General features: G+C 35.7%; 1 protein-coding gene across 19 annotated transcripts in view; it reads left to right on the top strand.

The window, feature by feature from the left end:
* Positions 1-5,271: 5,271 nt before the first annotated feature.
* Positions 5,272-16,440, top strand: part of LOC117419619 (neuronal cell adhesion molecule) — a 91,312-nt gene continuing 80,143 nt past the window's right edge. For all 19 annotated transcript variants that reach the window (XM_058985763.1, XM_058985761.1, XM_058985762.1 and 16 more), the window contains exon 1: positions 5,272-5,470. The gene's annotated coding sequence lies outside the window, so the exon portion shown is untranslated. The remainder of the gene's footprint in view (positions 5,471-16,440) is intronic.

Genomic DNA, 16,440 nt, shown 5'->3' with positions numbered 1-16,440 from the left:
GCTTCTTTGTTGGAAAGACCTTGCCTAATCAAAGGTGTTTTGTGACCCGATCACAAGGTTGCATTGTGCTGCTTTTAATGTCCTGAATTTGGGACTATGGGACCCAACCTCGAGACAAATGTGGGTGATATAAAGCAGTTAATCCCATTATCCTGCACAGTGTTCCTCAACAACACGTTAGTTTGCTACCTCCACTTAAGAATTCCCATTGCTCTGCACATCCACTGCAGCGAAATGAAATAGTGAAGAGACTTTATAATCACCCTGTGTATTCTCAACAGTTTTAAGTAGCACAGTAGGGCATCTGTTTTTTAACCAGTTTAATTTCTGTTGTGTATCAAGTTGAGACCTTGGGGTAAAGTTGACCATGTTTAGAAAGAAAGGTTTTTTTTTTGTATGTCATTTTATCAAACCGTATGTATTGTGTTGTACAGTAGGTTAGTTAAAATAACCTATTTAAAGTCAAAGAAATAAAATAAATAGTTGAATGCTTGATTGTTTTTTCTGACTACTTTTCATTTTTGTTTTATATGAATAATACCACTAATATGACAAGGTCTACTTAACCATATTTATTTAAACAATGGTGAAAAATGATAATCATCGAGGTTTTCAGTAAATAGAATGTATGATATACTAATTGGAAACTGACCATTTATAATTGCTGCTAGGCTAAGCAAACAAAGAAAAACATAAATAAATTTAAAAAAATCTAAATGCTCTGTGTTTGTATCATTTACTGGTTCAGAGTAAAACAATACAAAATAAATCTATTTCACTTAACGTTCATCGATATTTCTATGAATGTTCTATTTATGTCTAGAAAGCATCAGTACTGTATTTTGATGCCATGAAACTGAATTTGTCATTTAAAAAGGACAATGCTACTCTTCTAGTGTTCAGCCAAAAATCTGAAATTCGATTTTGGGAGAAGCTAAAGTTCAATTTTATGGACAACTTCCTTTGTGACTTTCTTTACAGTTAGAATATATATATTTTTAGATACATGAGCAGACTTTTTAGTTTTGTGGGTAAAACACCCCCTTGGTGTGTGTTGTGTTCTATTGCCCAGCTTAACGGAGTTCATGGAATAAAACCTATTAACCAAACAAGTTTATTTTAACAATAATAGTATTAGATGATCTGTTCCAAAAATATGTTTATCCTCTAACATAGAACAAGAATGTTTTCACTTTCTGACTGCCTGTCTCTCTGCATATATTAAAATATTGTCATGTTTTTTTTTATGCTGGAATGTTTAGAGCTGTCCAGAAATATAAGTTGAAAGGCTGTGGCAAAACCCTAGATTTCCCAGAAAGTTCTATCCACTAAATGTCAACAGTAGTTTTTTTCCATCCTTTATTCTAACTTGGAAGCACAAAGTGTGTTAGACTGGAGTAACTAGTGTTAAGAGTGATTTTCAAAAGCACAAACCAGTGATCGTTTGCAAGGAGGTAAAACCAGAACCAGTTATAATATGTCCAAAGTATAATCTTTCTTTTTTTTTTTTTCTTGCCTAAAGGAGCACACATTTTATGCAAAGCAATTCATCTAATTTGTAGTAAATGTATTCTCGCATTTCATGTGAAGTTAAAGGGTAGTTAGTTTAGTTTCATTCTAGTCAAGTCGTAAAAAAAAAGTGCCTTTCTTAGTATGAATATATTTGTCTCTTTATATAGCAGTATTTACGCTTCATCATGCTGCAAGTGCATTTCATGTTAATCTCCTGCATCATTAGATTTGAATTGGTTCTAACAAAAATACAGTTGGAAAAAGCATTAGGATATTCTGGTGCGCTATGGCGGTAGACATGGTTAATTTTAAATAACATAGCCCTGGCCCTTGCAGCCCACAACATGACAAAAAATAAATAAATACGTGAATAATCATTTCCTAGATTTTCTGAAAATAAGATGATTAATTCCTTCACAAAGAAGAGTATCTTAAAGCACAATCACTGAGAGACAGACACCTCCTGATCACATTGGCATTAATTTTCCCACTATTTTGGCACATTTTGGAATGTGAAACAAAGATAGACTTTGATTTAACCTCGTCAGAAAAAGAATGCACCTGTAATGGAATAATATAGGGTTAATACACCATGAGCGTTCACCTAATCTCAGGGAGATGGAACAAGCTGACAGTTTATTTGCTGACCTTTAATATTTGCAGAAAAATGTTAAAATACATCTTAAGGCTAACTTCCTCTTATTTTTTAGACAAATGTATAATTATATGTAGTTTTGTCTAGTTTCGGTGTAAGATCTATTGTAAGTCGCCCTGGATAAGGGCGTCTGCTAAGAAATAAATAATAATAATAATAAGATGGAGCTCATTCTGTGTGGAGAAAGCACCCCTGCCTGGAAACTGGTGACATCGTTTTTGCAAATGTGACATCAATATTGAGCTAATTCCAAAGTCCCAAGTTGAGGTGCTGTCCTTGGTGCTCTCAGATATTTGGATGTGGATCTTGAATTATTTTTTACTTGTCTGTAATTAGTATCTGCTCTAATATAATTTACTGTCTCGGATACCTTTCCTAAAACAAATTAATGATTGAATTAAGATGACCTAATGGGTGATCCCTGGTAAGTATAACTGGTATACACATGAATAGATAATTAAAATAAGCTTGTTCAGGTAACATACATGCAGCTAATATTTGGATACAGGCGACAGTGCTTCCTGCAGACAGAATTTCCAACACCACCTCCTTTAGCACCAAGGGGGTTTGTTTTTGGAGGCCTCCCATCTGACAACTGACAAAGCTTAACTTTACTTACAGTAGCTTCTGTGGTAGCAGAAGAAGTTGAGGTTTTCAACAATGAAAGCATCATTTAGTTTTAATGGCCGAGGTCCCATAGGAATTAATTATCGTGGCCTCGCCAATCTTCCTACAAGATGTGTCCACTTGATGAAACTGCCCCTAATGTTGGTATTGGCAAGGTTGGATCAGCAGAGAGCCTGGTACAGAAACTTTTCAGTCTAGTGTTGTATCATATTGGCAGGGCAGCTTGGTGGGAAGCAGCAGTCTATGCAAATGTATATTGATTGCTTGTAGATAAAGTTGGGTGCTCTAGGCACCTATTGATGTTTCGGGTGTAATTGCAGCATATTTCAAACGCAGACACATTGTGTTACCCAGCACTCTATGCACTTAGACCTCACAGAGACCCATATCTGTTTTGATGGCTCTGGTGGCTGAAAGCAAGGAGCTCAGCTGAAGAATAGCAAGTACTTGTTGAATGGCAGTGAATATATAAGTTACAAAGACAGTGACCCTAAATCAAGAACACTGAACCCCACTGAACCCCATTTCCTAGCATTGAAATCAGTTCCTACTGAATTAAATACATCAAGCCTAACCTAAGTTACCCTTATAGCAGAAATCATTGTATTATTATGACTCATTCAGCATGTGCAAAAAATAACTGGCAGTAATAAAGTGCTTGTGTGATGCCAGTTAATAGACACATTGATCTACCATAATCATGTTTTGATCTGGCTTCTGTTTCTCTGTAATATGACTGTAATATTGCATTTTTCCCCTAGATAATATCTATTCAGCCTCTTCCTTTGATTCTAATAATGCTGCATAATAATACAGTATGCAGGTACAGAAATGTGTGTCTGCCTATGAGTCCTCATTGTGGAAGTTCAACTGATGTTTATTTACTACAGTTATTATTATTATTATTATTATTATTATTATTATTATTATTATTATTATTATTAGTAGTAGTAGTAGTATTATTAGTATTATCATATGTTTTATTATCGCTTGATAGTGCATGAATTGTTCTTGCTGTAGCTCTGATGATTTTGTGGTTACTATATTAAAGTTAAAGCAGAGAATAACATTCTTCTCCTTATGCCCACAAGTGTCTCCTAAGTGTAAAAGCTCTGGCATCTATAAATATCCTCTTGAGTGGTATCTGTCCTGCTTTGAAACTTCCAGATGAGATTCCAGCATACTAAAGATAGTGAAAAGGGTCTGTATCTTTCTTTAGCGCCATTCTTCGCATCTGCTGGGAACTCACTGCACATCAGCGTCTAATACAGTGATTGAGCAGCTTTTGTAAATCCCTTCTGGATGGTCAGTTTTGATGTATGTATTTCAACCTGATGTAGGAGCATTTGCGTGGGGCGAGTCTAGACTTTTAAATGGGTAATCTTGGTTCGGAGCAGCACGTGATGTCTATGATTTATAGCACATTTCTTTTTTTCAAGCAAATTGGCTAAATTCAGAAGAGCACTGAATACAACAAAGCGCACAAAACCACAAACAGAAATGCATGAAACCACTTGAGCTGATGTTTTATTTAAAGAGCATTTATACAAAGCATGTCTGTTATTACCTGAAGCTGCTGTTTGGTTAATGATAGGAAAGGGATTGGGGCAATTTCACTCACAAGGTGAAAGTACGTGAAGGTAAAGGCATGCAAACCTGGTCATGCTGGTTCAGGAAACTGGTGCTGGTTAAGCTGGTCCAATAAAATTAATTAAATCTGTTAATGGTAAATTTAAAATAAAGTCAACTGTTTGATGACTACATAGCTCTATTTTATATACCTGGTGGGTGCCCTGTAAGAGGCAAGAAAATATTTGTTAAAAGTCTCAACTTGCCGCAGAGTTTAGTAAAAACAGTTCCATTACACCACCAGCCATGCAGAATAAACTTTAACCCTAGAAGAAATAATTGGTATATCACTAGTTTGAGCAATTCTTCCTGTTCAGCAATAATGGTTTCACACTCTCTGTATTTTACCTGAGGCACATAACAGTATTTGCTGCGTGAAAACTATCCATCATTTTACTGAATGCCATCATATCACCAGAGGCAAAATGGCTTTAAAGTAGCATTGTAATAATGTGACCAATAGTTTCAAAAAGACATTAGGGAAGTCATATTGTAGTTATATCCAAATAGGCAGCATTCTCTGTATATTAGCTCAGTTGGTCTCTATAATAATGTGCACCTTAACCATAGTTTGATGGAAATTTGTGGCATATACCTTCCAACTTGTTTATTTTTTTATTTTTATGATACATGATATGATATTTTTTATATTTTTATGATATGATTTTTTTTATTTTTATGATACACTAAAAGACAAGTGATTTGCACAATTGGCAAACTATTATTTTACAATATACACAGTATAACAAAGACAACCAGCTGTTACCCAGATGACCACAAGAAAGAAGTGGCGCACCGCATTCTGTATTTTACCCAGACGCTCGCCCAGCTTCCACCGGTGTCGCTGCAGTCCCAGATGCACAGAGCGTGCGCAGGATGACACTCTCGTCGATTTACAGGGAGCTGGAGCTGGTGGAAGAGGACCAGAGTCTGTTGGTGTGAAACAGAGCGCTACAAGGATCTCTCACTGACAAACAGCAAAAAACCAGAACATCCCAGTCAATGCACAGAAAAGATACAGGCACCCGTCGCTTTGCAGTTACACCGGTGAGCAATGCACCTTTTTTCTTTCAGAATTTTCCAAGGGATATGGATTTTCTTCTAGAAACATCATTAGGTACAGTTTTACTGAACATTTGATAAAAAAAAGACGCATTAGCTGCAGTAGTTGACAACATGAGACGGAGGATGTTTTTTCCTCGCGCTATTTCCCATAGCAACCGAGGATGTCTAGGAAATGTATGTATAGGTGTGAAATGCATAGGCCCCAAGAAAAACAAATATGTTTTCTAGGTAGTGTAAAATGGTCATGATGAAATTTCAAATAATGCGTTATGTGATGATTACACCTTTAATTAATTAGATGGTACATTATGCGGCTAATATTAATTATTTAAAGGGTGAGAATGCTTAAGCATTAATGCATGGATTCTCCTACCGTACACGAACGGTATTATTAAAATTACTGTTTATTTTTGGGTGATTTAATACCTTAATTAATTTCAGTGCGAGACATACAGGTGGTATTTGTAATTGCAGGTGCATATTTAGTTCATATTGTGCAGTACATACGTAACGGTAGTTATTATAATTATTAATAAAATTGTATTCAAATAATGAATATGTTTGTTATAAAACACATAATAGTGCATTCAAAGTAATAATTTCATTTTATGACGGCAGCTGCCATTTGGGTATATTGTATAGCAGCGCTGACTGTAATTTTCATAATGTTTTTTTTTTTTAAATTTTTATTTATTTATTTATTTTTCCAGCTCCTCGGTGTCAGTGAGAGGCGCGGTTACTTTAGATTTATTTATTTATTTTACAAACACTTTTGTGCGGGATCATTTTGTCGGCTTGATGTTATTGTAAGCGGATCTCATTAATTTCTGTTGGGTATCGATATTGTTTTACCCTTAACCAAGATTAATTCAAATACTGTGTGTACAGCACCAGTACATACTGTACTTAATTGTTAACTACTATGCAATTTGTGTTCTCTAGCCTTTTCAAGGTCTTGTAGTTTAGTTCCATTAATAGGAATATACGATTGGTTTCTAATGGCATAGTAGTACTACGCTGCATATAGGCTACTTTACAGTACAACGCTCAGGGACACAATAATGTTGCTTTGTACTGTAGTCTGAAACTGATAACTGATTATGGCTATGCTTTATGATAACTGATTTTTTTTTTTAATCTTTATTAGATTTTTGGGAAAATGCATGGAATTCTTATCCAGTTGAGAACTATGTACATTCATTGCAATACAATTATAGTGATATTTAAGATTCAATCTAAATAAGAATTTGATATATAATTGTATGTACATATGGGACATTTTTTTTTAATGAAGGTTATTTATTATTTTTAAAAAATCACATATCTCCTAGGTGCTGTTTGTAATGTGGTTTCAGGCTCCAGTGGCCCTTTTATAGGTTTTCAAACAAATGTCTGTAGATTTATGCAGAGCAAACATTTACCCCTTTCCAAACACATATACATGTCTGTCACCCATGGTGCGTGAGGTCTCGCATTGACTCCGGCTAGGGTCGATTCACTAATACCAAACTATACATACCAACCTACAAACCTAAAATTTGGGGGCATTTTAAGTTTTCAATTACACCAGCTGTTAAAGAACAGTAGCCCAAACCTCACTGCTCAAGTCCTCGTATACCTTGTTTTTCAATAGTTAAACCTTTTGGAGGAAAGTGACAATTGACAATGGGCAACGGGCGTCTCATACACACACACTAACACACACACACACATATTTGCAAATACGGTACTGAAAATGAATACTGAAGCGGTTCGAAAGTTAATGCTCAACAAGTGGTGTTAATAACATTCCTATACCCTTTGCAAATAAGGGTGGTTTAATGATCGGTTAAAGTGACCTCTGTCTGTCTGTTTGTATTGCACTTATGAATAATACCTTCTTTCTGACATATCTCAAAGCCATACGGAACTACACGTTGTATTCTTCATTGCAGTTATCCAGAGATTGGTTGACTGCATAGGTTATTCAACTTCTTTGCCAATCAGTGATTTACAGAAAGTGGTTTAAAATCTTGCAGAATACTGCTTGGGTATAGATTAAAAAGCCATTGTATTTATATTTGGAATGAAGTGTAAATACAAATAGCGTAAAGACCTGAAACAAATCCATGGGAACAAACTGTAGGAGGCAGTGCTCTGTGCAAGACGGTAATGAATTTCACTTATTTTTCCAATGTAGGCTGTTAAGCATCCAAACAATTTTATCAATGCGAGCGTACTGTATTTTTTATTATCTAGTATGCTGTAGTTAAGCAGAATTTTACATGATGTCTCTTCATGAATATACAGTAGATAGCTACATACAACAGATACACATTCATAGACAGATAACAAGCTGGAGAGGTATTAAGTTCTCAAAACGTTTTATAAAAGCGTGGACTTTTATACTCTCCTTAGGCAACAGCACATTGGTAGGTAGAGTGTATAGAGGTTGCTCAGTCAGTTACTCATTGTAGGACAGTGGGGAAAAAAACCCCAAAACTATTGAACTCTTATTATATCTATTTGTTGCAGCTGCCATTGCAGGCGTTTCTTTAGGGTAAAAGTGAAGAACAAATATATCCCACCCAGTCATTCTGCATTGGTAGTAAATAGATAACATTTGCATGCATTTGCTAATTAAAATCATAAAGAATTTGAAGAGGGGATGCTTACATTTTCAGGGATACCAAGATGTTTAGTAAGACAGCAATCAGTCTGAGCGAGGTAAAATATGAACAGCTGTCTCCACAAACCAACAGTGGATTAATACCTTTTTGAGTCACTACATAATACATTGCTATGGTTGCCAGATGTGTCAACAACACTGGACAGGAACATTGTCTTTACTGTAGGAGGCATCAAGCAGGTTGAACTGGGAAGTTCTGAACAACATTCTCATGGTAAGGCAGGAGACGGAAGACCGAAGTGTTTCAACATGAACAAGGTTTAGAAGGAACAACTGCCACTGGTTTGTATTAAGGGACGGATTAATATTTGCTTTGACTTGATTCTGTGTCGAGGCACCATACATGTTCCCCAAATCACCAACCACAGTGTGAGAAATGCAGCCCCCAATTTGCAACACAACAGTGCATCAATCTGCAATACATACAGTAGCTACTGTGCATTGTTTATCTCACAGCTGTTATCCTACCTAACCTGCCATTCACAATATATTGATTCATCAGTAGTATACTGTTTTTTTTGTCGATTTCCTCTTTGTGGATATAATTTATTCATACTACTACCGGTACGAGTGTAGCCATTTAAAACCTACAGAACCAGTATTGGGGTAAACTGAATGATGGTGTTATTAACCTGCTAAAGTTGTTGAGAAATTAAGGAACACACACTCATTTGTGTCGATGTTGATGCTTTTAATCACTGAGAGAAAAACCCCACACTTTCTAGAAGAAAATAATACTACAGTGACCAGATGTGTGGGTCTGTATTCATTTTTCAAGTGGAACTGTTCAACTCCACATGCACTTTCCCTCAACTTAGCAAACCACAATTTTGTCAATATGAATAAAAAAAATATGTTCTACTTTATCTCATCCTGTACACAATTATGTTATATTGTTTACTTATTTGAGGAATTGGTACACAAGTTACATAGTTGTATGCTAGTTGTATTGCTATACTGTCCTCCATTGAGGACTGTCTAAGCTCTAGAATCATGTACCTCAATAGAATGTTGAAAGAAAAACAGGGAACAAAGGAAGCCTGTTTTCTCTGTCCCACTTGCTGGGCTGTTGTCCTTGCCCTTTCTAGTCAAGTAGGGGGTACTGCTGGGTCAGAGTTGAGGGACGTTACAAAAGAATTCAGGCATTATGTCACAATTTGAATTACAAGTTCGTTCTGGTGCTTTCCCAGTATGTTCTCATGCACACTGCGATCCTAGTATCTGTAGAACTTCTGGGCAACATATGCTAGTGGTGCAGCACTGTAGTGGAAGGAGCTGTGCAATCATATAGTAGCAGTTGTGCATTCAGCTCTGCGTAACAGTCCACACTGAGAAGCCTGTTGTCTGGTGAGTTCTCTTGGAAGCATGGGTTAGATTAGACACTGCATAACACTTGAGGCATTTGCATAGACTTAAGAAGAGGCCCTTTCAGTTGGCAAGGATGCTGGGCCACTTGTGTTGCTTAATTGCTCCACAAATACTCATCCAAATTTACTCCGGTTTCAAAACCATCATCTAAATACATTTCTATTGTTTTTTTTTATTGATTTCAAAACAAAATTACCCTCTGTTTGTTTATGTAAGTACTGTATATTATGTGTATTTGAACTGTGTGACTTAATACATTAAAATCGTAAGTCAAGCAGACTGTGCCCTTTTTTAAGTTGTGTTCAATAAAATATTGACTTCATTAAGAGCTATTTCTCAGAAGGCAATCTTTACCCAAATGCATGTCATGCTGTCTGTATCTCATTTACTTATTGAGTATGACTCAAAACTCTGCTGCAAGTTTTATGTTTCCAGTTCAGACTGTAGGGACCAAAATAATCTGGAAGCTTTCTGCTGGAGAAAGCTTTGTGGTTTGTCATTTCTTATAACAGAAGGATAAGGATTGTTATACAGTATAACTTTTATCTCTTTTCTTTACTGAATATAACTGTTACTTAATCTGTATTCTTACAAAGGATTCTTCAGCCTACCTTTTAATCCTTTTAAGTTTTGGATGTTTACAGTATTACCAGTGCTGTAGTTTATTTGGCACAGGTCCACTTTCTGTTGTTCATACAAAAAAAAAATATATATATATATATATATATATATATATATATATATATATATATATATATATTGCACAGGGGAAATCAGCATCTAGCTAATTAAGCAAAAACAAAACAAAAAAAACAAGAAAAGAAAATAAGTAATCCTTAATGAGGCTTTTTGTACTGCACACCTGTGGACGTATCCATGTATTACTGGGTATCAAACTGAGGCAACGTTGTGACCACCAAAGCTGTGTGAATGCTATATCTTGATTTATGTATTTATTTTATTAAATAGTGTTACATTTGAAGAATAATATTAACACCTGAACTGATTTTAAATCACATATGCACATATTAATGCATCCTAAAAGTACATTCAATAAAAATACATATAAATATGAATTTCTTAACATTCCTCTTCACTCAACACATTTTATTACGATGAATATCAGTTGCATAGTGTTTTTTTCTGGATATATTTTTCCAGTCTTACCCAGGTGTCTTAGACTTATTTATTCTGGTTGGAAGGTCAGTGATAGACAATGTAAGTAATAGCTCTATCAGTCACCTAACAGAGAATAATACCACCCACACCCTTCTCTTCTCCATTTAGCCTTTTAGCTGCGACTTTTTAGGCTGCTGTTTTTAGTAATGGAATTTTCAATGCCTCAAGACCCAAGTCTTTTTCCTCATTTTGTCTTATTGATTTCAATCATTATACTGTAGTCATATACAGTACTTCAATAACGGTCTAGTTGCATCAACTTGAATGTGAATGTTATACTATGTAATACAATGGTAGCACACTGGTCTTGTATCATGTTGTTGTGAAAAATCATGATCTATACCAGCATAATCGATGTTTGGGCTGCAGCATGATTACTGAAGATTGAGGTAAAAAACTCATTAAGATCATAACATTAGTGTGCAAAACCCATTCTCCTCTCCTACCACAACCAAATCAAAGGACAAGTCTAATCTCGCATGGTAAGAAATCTTTTGAATCATCCAGTCAGAGCCAATGTCAAAACGATCAGTATTAAATATTTGTCAGATCATAATTCATTCTGTCAGCTGTCACCAATTCTTAAATTGCAGAAGCCTTTTCTTCAAGAAAGCATTTTGATCAGCATTTTGGGGGTGATAAATCATGCTATATTTTAAAAAATGCTGTGCTTTCAATTTCTCTAAACGGTGCCGTACAGTGCCTGTCAAAAGCATTTATAAATTGATATGTGTTCATGGGATACTGTAGTGGCCCCATATGATTTACAGTGTGCAAACAAGGGATGTGTTTACACTTACTAACCAGATTGGGGCTATTCATTGTCTTCACTGTTTAATTAAGTTTAATGATAGCTAGCATAGCTAGCAGTTCCTCTTCAAATATACAGTATGAACATTACTTTAATTAACAAGTACAGTGGCACTCCAAATGTTATACATATGCCACCCAAAATAATAGATGGCCTCAAATCAGACGAAGCACATTAATTTAATACAAAATAATCGTTAGCAAACTTCAGTGTTTTGAAATTTGCAAACCTAATTAATTGGAAATAGGGAAAACACACTTTAAAACTCGCATTGAGGGTGAGATAAAAAGTGAGAGGATTGTACTGTAGATCCTGAAGTAACTTTTTGATTTTACCGAATCCTGATTTAACGAGAGCAGGAATATAAAAAAGTGAAACACAGTGGCATTTATGAGATCTCCTGCACGTCTGACCCGAAAGAAACAACCATTCTGCAGTTTACATGGAGCTTGAGTGCGTCATGAATGAATACTATTGTCATTAGATAAACTGTTCTGCAGCTGGCCTTTGCAAATCAGCTAGTCGAACATGAAGAGGATGAACAGCTACGTTTCCTTATGCAACTTCATTTATCAGCTCTGAGGCCTGCTACTGATAACCTCATTAAAACTCATTCCTGTTTATTGGTTGTCTATGCTGTGTGGAATCCACCAGAAGCCAGTGGTTTTCAGTTTATATCAAATCTAGGAAATTGACAGATTACAGTGCAGCAATCACTTTCAATGGCCATATATTTATAGCAACAAGACAGCAGGTTGATTTAGAGCAGACTCCAGTAGGTGCCAACCAAACACCATGCATATTTGCAGGGATAGAATATAAGGCCATTTTAGAAGAAAGAAAAACAAGATTGTTTCTTTAACATTCATGTCTGTTGCTGTGTAAAAGTTGTAGGGGAAAAAAAAAAAACATTTGTTGAATATAGGATTGTGTCAAGTAAACCTAAAACCTACAACTGGTGAATATTTTGAAAGGGACATGAAACTATCTTAAGCAAGATGCTTTTGGTGGGTGATTCTATTATTAGAGATGTCAGCCCAGTACTTGCAAACACACAAACGGTCTCTGTAGAATGCTGTCCTGGATGTTGCTGCTAAATTGGAAAACCTGGTTGGTCACCGTGGTCAAGTATCTGGGCTGATTATTCATGTGGGGACAAACAATATTATTTAGAAAATCAGAGATTCTTAAGGATCATTTTAAATCACTCTGTCTAAAAGCAAAAAAAAAAAACCTGTAACAATATAAGTATCTCTGGCCCTCTCCCCGTAGTTAGGAGGGGAAGTGAAGCCTTTAGTAGACTTTTCTCTCTGAATCGCAAGCTATCTAAATGGTGTGCCTTAGAGAACCTAGGCTTCATCGATAATTGGGATAGTTTTTGGGAAAGACATGGATTTTTTTTTAAAGAGATGGTCTGCACCCAAATAGGAACGGCTCATTCATATTAACACAAAAAATAGAGAATTACTGTAATAATGCATGACATAATCATTTTACATGCATCCCTATCTCTTCAGTTCAACCACCCCCTGCCAACATAAGCACAGTATTACATGGTATGCCATTTGGTGAAGCAACTTACAAACCTCAGCTTTATATTCAAACTTTGCATCTAAAACATTTCACTGAAGTAACATCAGTCCCCCGTTATCAATTTCCTGCCCTTTTCCGGGGTACATGCTCCGAGAATCTAATTAAAATTCATATTTCAGCTAGTGACAAGCCTATTAGTCTCCCTCTCCGTCTAGCATTATTAAACACAAGGTCTCTGAATAATAAATCTCTCCTAATCAACAACTTTATTTTGGAATCAAACAGATATTGTAACCTTAATTGAGACCTGGTTGAAGCAGGACGATAATATTACACTAGTAGAGGCCTGTCCCACAGGCTTTTCTTTTTTTCAGAAGGCACGTTTTGTGGGTCGTGGTGGCATTGCCACCATTTTCGGCAAGGAATTTAATCTTAAAAATGAGAACACAGAAGGTTATTCATCATTTGAAATTCTATCCTTTGTTGTTTGTGATCCAACCCCTATTCTTGCTCTTAATTGTATTATTACTTGTACTGTGATACTTGAAATGTATTTGCTTTACAATTGTAAGTCGCCCTGGAAAAGGGCGTCTGCTAAGAAATAAATAATAATAATAATAATAATAATAATAATAATATTCAGGTTGTAGTTATTTATCGTCCTTCTACATCCAACTCCTGTTTTTATCTGAGTTTGGTGACCTTTTATCAACACTTGATGACAGAATTGTGATGTTAGGTAATTTTAATATATATGTCGATGTAAACCTAGATCTTGGAAAAGATTTTGTGTTATTACTTGATTCTGTTGGCTTTACCCAGCATATCTCTGGCCCGACCCGTATCCATGGCCACACACTGGACTTAGTTATCGCGCTTGGTGTCGACTTCCAGAACCTGCATATATCTGATCTCGTAGTTTCAGATCACTTTGCTATCATTTTTGAACTGTTAATACCAAATCCAATAATACCTTCGCCACAACTTATAAAAGCTTGATTTCTCAATTCCAACAACACTGCTAAATTCCTAGTATTGTCAACCTCAGCCTTTATTCAGTCAGCATCAGTGGATGTGTTGGTAACATCACTCTAAGTAATATCTTGGATACCATTGCACCTATTAAATAAAAAAAAGTGGTTTGTAAAAGATTCTCACCATGGTTCATGATACAACACGTATATTTAAGCAAACGGAAAAGGACTACAGGTTTTCTATCTTGCTTGGAAAGACAGTGTGTTGAACTATAAGGCTGCGCTGTCCTCAGCTAGATCAGCCTATTACTCAGCCCTTATAGAAACAAATAAAGATAACCCTCGATTTCTCTTTGATACAATAGCTAAACTAACAAACAAGCAAAGATGAGCCTTTATTAAGTACCCGATTACCAGCATGCAGCGATGATTTTATGAATCATTTTAATAGGAAAATTAGTAATGTAAGAAATCAGATTTCAGATAGCTTAGAGCATTCATCTTCTAACATTGGTTATTAAGACAAAATCTGCTACCTGTGTTTCAGATCCTGTTCCCACAATATTACTTAAAGAAGCATTCTCTATGATTGATACTACTGTTTTAAACATTATTAACAATTCCCTCTCATCTGGTTTTGTTGCTGTGGTACAACCCCTGCTTAAAAAACCTACTTTAGACCTAAATGTTCTTAACAACTGTAGGCCTGTTTCCAATCTTCCCTTCTTATCTAAAGTCTTGGAGAGGGTAGTAGCAAACCAGCTTAACTCATTTCTTAATGTTTTTCATAATGTTTATGCGACATTTCAGTCAGGTTTTTGCCCAGGTCATAGTACTGAAACTGCCCTCATAAGAGTGGTAAATGATGTGCTGCTATCTTCAGATATGGGCTTCCCCTCAGTTCTTATTTTTTTAGATTTAAGTGCAGCGATCCACACTATTGATCATTAAATTCTGATTGAACGTCTTGAGAACCTCAAAGGACTGTCTGGAAATGTTCTGTCTTGGTTTAATTGTCACATGTTAAAAGGGATGACTCCTCTCTTTGAACTGAAGTCACATGTGGTGTCCTGCAGGGCTCCGTTCTAGGACAGATTTTGTTTTCTTTATATATGCTACCCTTGGGCAATATTGTTCGCAGACATGTTGTAAACTTTCACTTCTATGCCGATGACACTCAACTATATCTATCTCTGAAACCAGGTGACACTGCAGCCGTAAATATTCTGACTACATGCCTCGCTGAGATTAAGCTATGGATGTCAAAAAACGTCCTATTGTTAAACTCAGATAAAACAGAGGTAATGTTGCTAGGTTAAAAAAAAACAAGTAAGACCAACCATTGTGCATCTACTGGAAACATCTTCCCTATTGCACTGAAGGCTTAAATGAGAAACTTGGGTGTTTTTTTTTTTTTTACCCAGTTCTGTCTTTTGAACCTCTTATTAGGAGAGTAACTAAAGTGTATTTCTTTCATCTTAGAAATATTTCCAAAGTAAGATGCTGTCTTTCACTACAAGACCCAGAGAGCCTTTGTAACATCTATAATTGATTATTGTAATTGTCTATGCTCCAGCATTCCAAGTCATGTTTTATCCCGTTTGCAACTTGTACAAAATGCTGCTGCCAGGGTTTTAACTAAAACAAGAATGTATGACCATATTACACCAGTATTGGCAGCCCTACATTGGCTTCCAGTTCGGTTTTGGGCTGATTTTAAGCTTCTGCTCATAACCTACAAAGCTTTACATGATCTGGCTCCCTCTTACCTGAATGATCTTCTAATTCCATATGTTCCTAGGCAGCCTCTCCAATTCCAGGATGCCGGGCTGCTCACTATTCCCAAAATTTTAAAAACTAGTATTGGTGGCTGAGCTTTCAGTTACAGGGCCCCTAAATTATGGAACGATTTGCCCATTTCTGTAAGGGAAGCACCAACGGTTGCAGCTTTTAAAATAAGACGGAAGACACATTTTTATAATCTTTTTTATCTTAAAATGTTTTCTTTTATTGTCTCTGGTTTTATTGTTTCGCTGATCTTGTTTTTATTTATATGTTTTATTGATCTGGTTTTTATTTACTTCTGTTTTATCTATTTATTTATGCATTTACTCTCCTGCTCATGTATTTTCATTTACTGGGATTATTATCTTTTTTAGCCATGTAAAGCACTTTGAGGCATTGCTTTTGTGAAAGGTGCTATAGTAAATCAAGTTTGATTGATTGAAGGTATACAGTATTTTTGAAAATCAACACATCTTTTTTTCACCCAATATTTTATTAATTTACAAACAAGAAATTAAAATTGAAATATATCCAAAATATAAATATATTATTGAGTACTCAATAATACATGTCTTTGCTTCAATCCTTTGCATTCATCAGCTTTGAACTGCCCACATGTAACTGTGTTAACAGC

The sequence above is a fragment of the Acipenser ruthenus genome, chromosome 14, assembly GCF_902713425.1.
Source record: "Acipenser ruthenus chromosome 14, fAciRut3.2 maternal haplotype, whole genome shotgun sequence".
In the NCBI taxonomy this organism is placed as follows: Eukaryota; Metazoa; Chordata; class Actinopteri; order Acipenseriformes; family Acipenseridae; genus Acipenser; species Acipenser ruthenus.
Note: the sequence above shows the minus strand (reverse complement) of the source record. Positions and strands in the feature narration are given on the sequence as shown.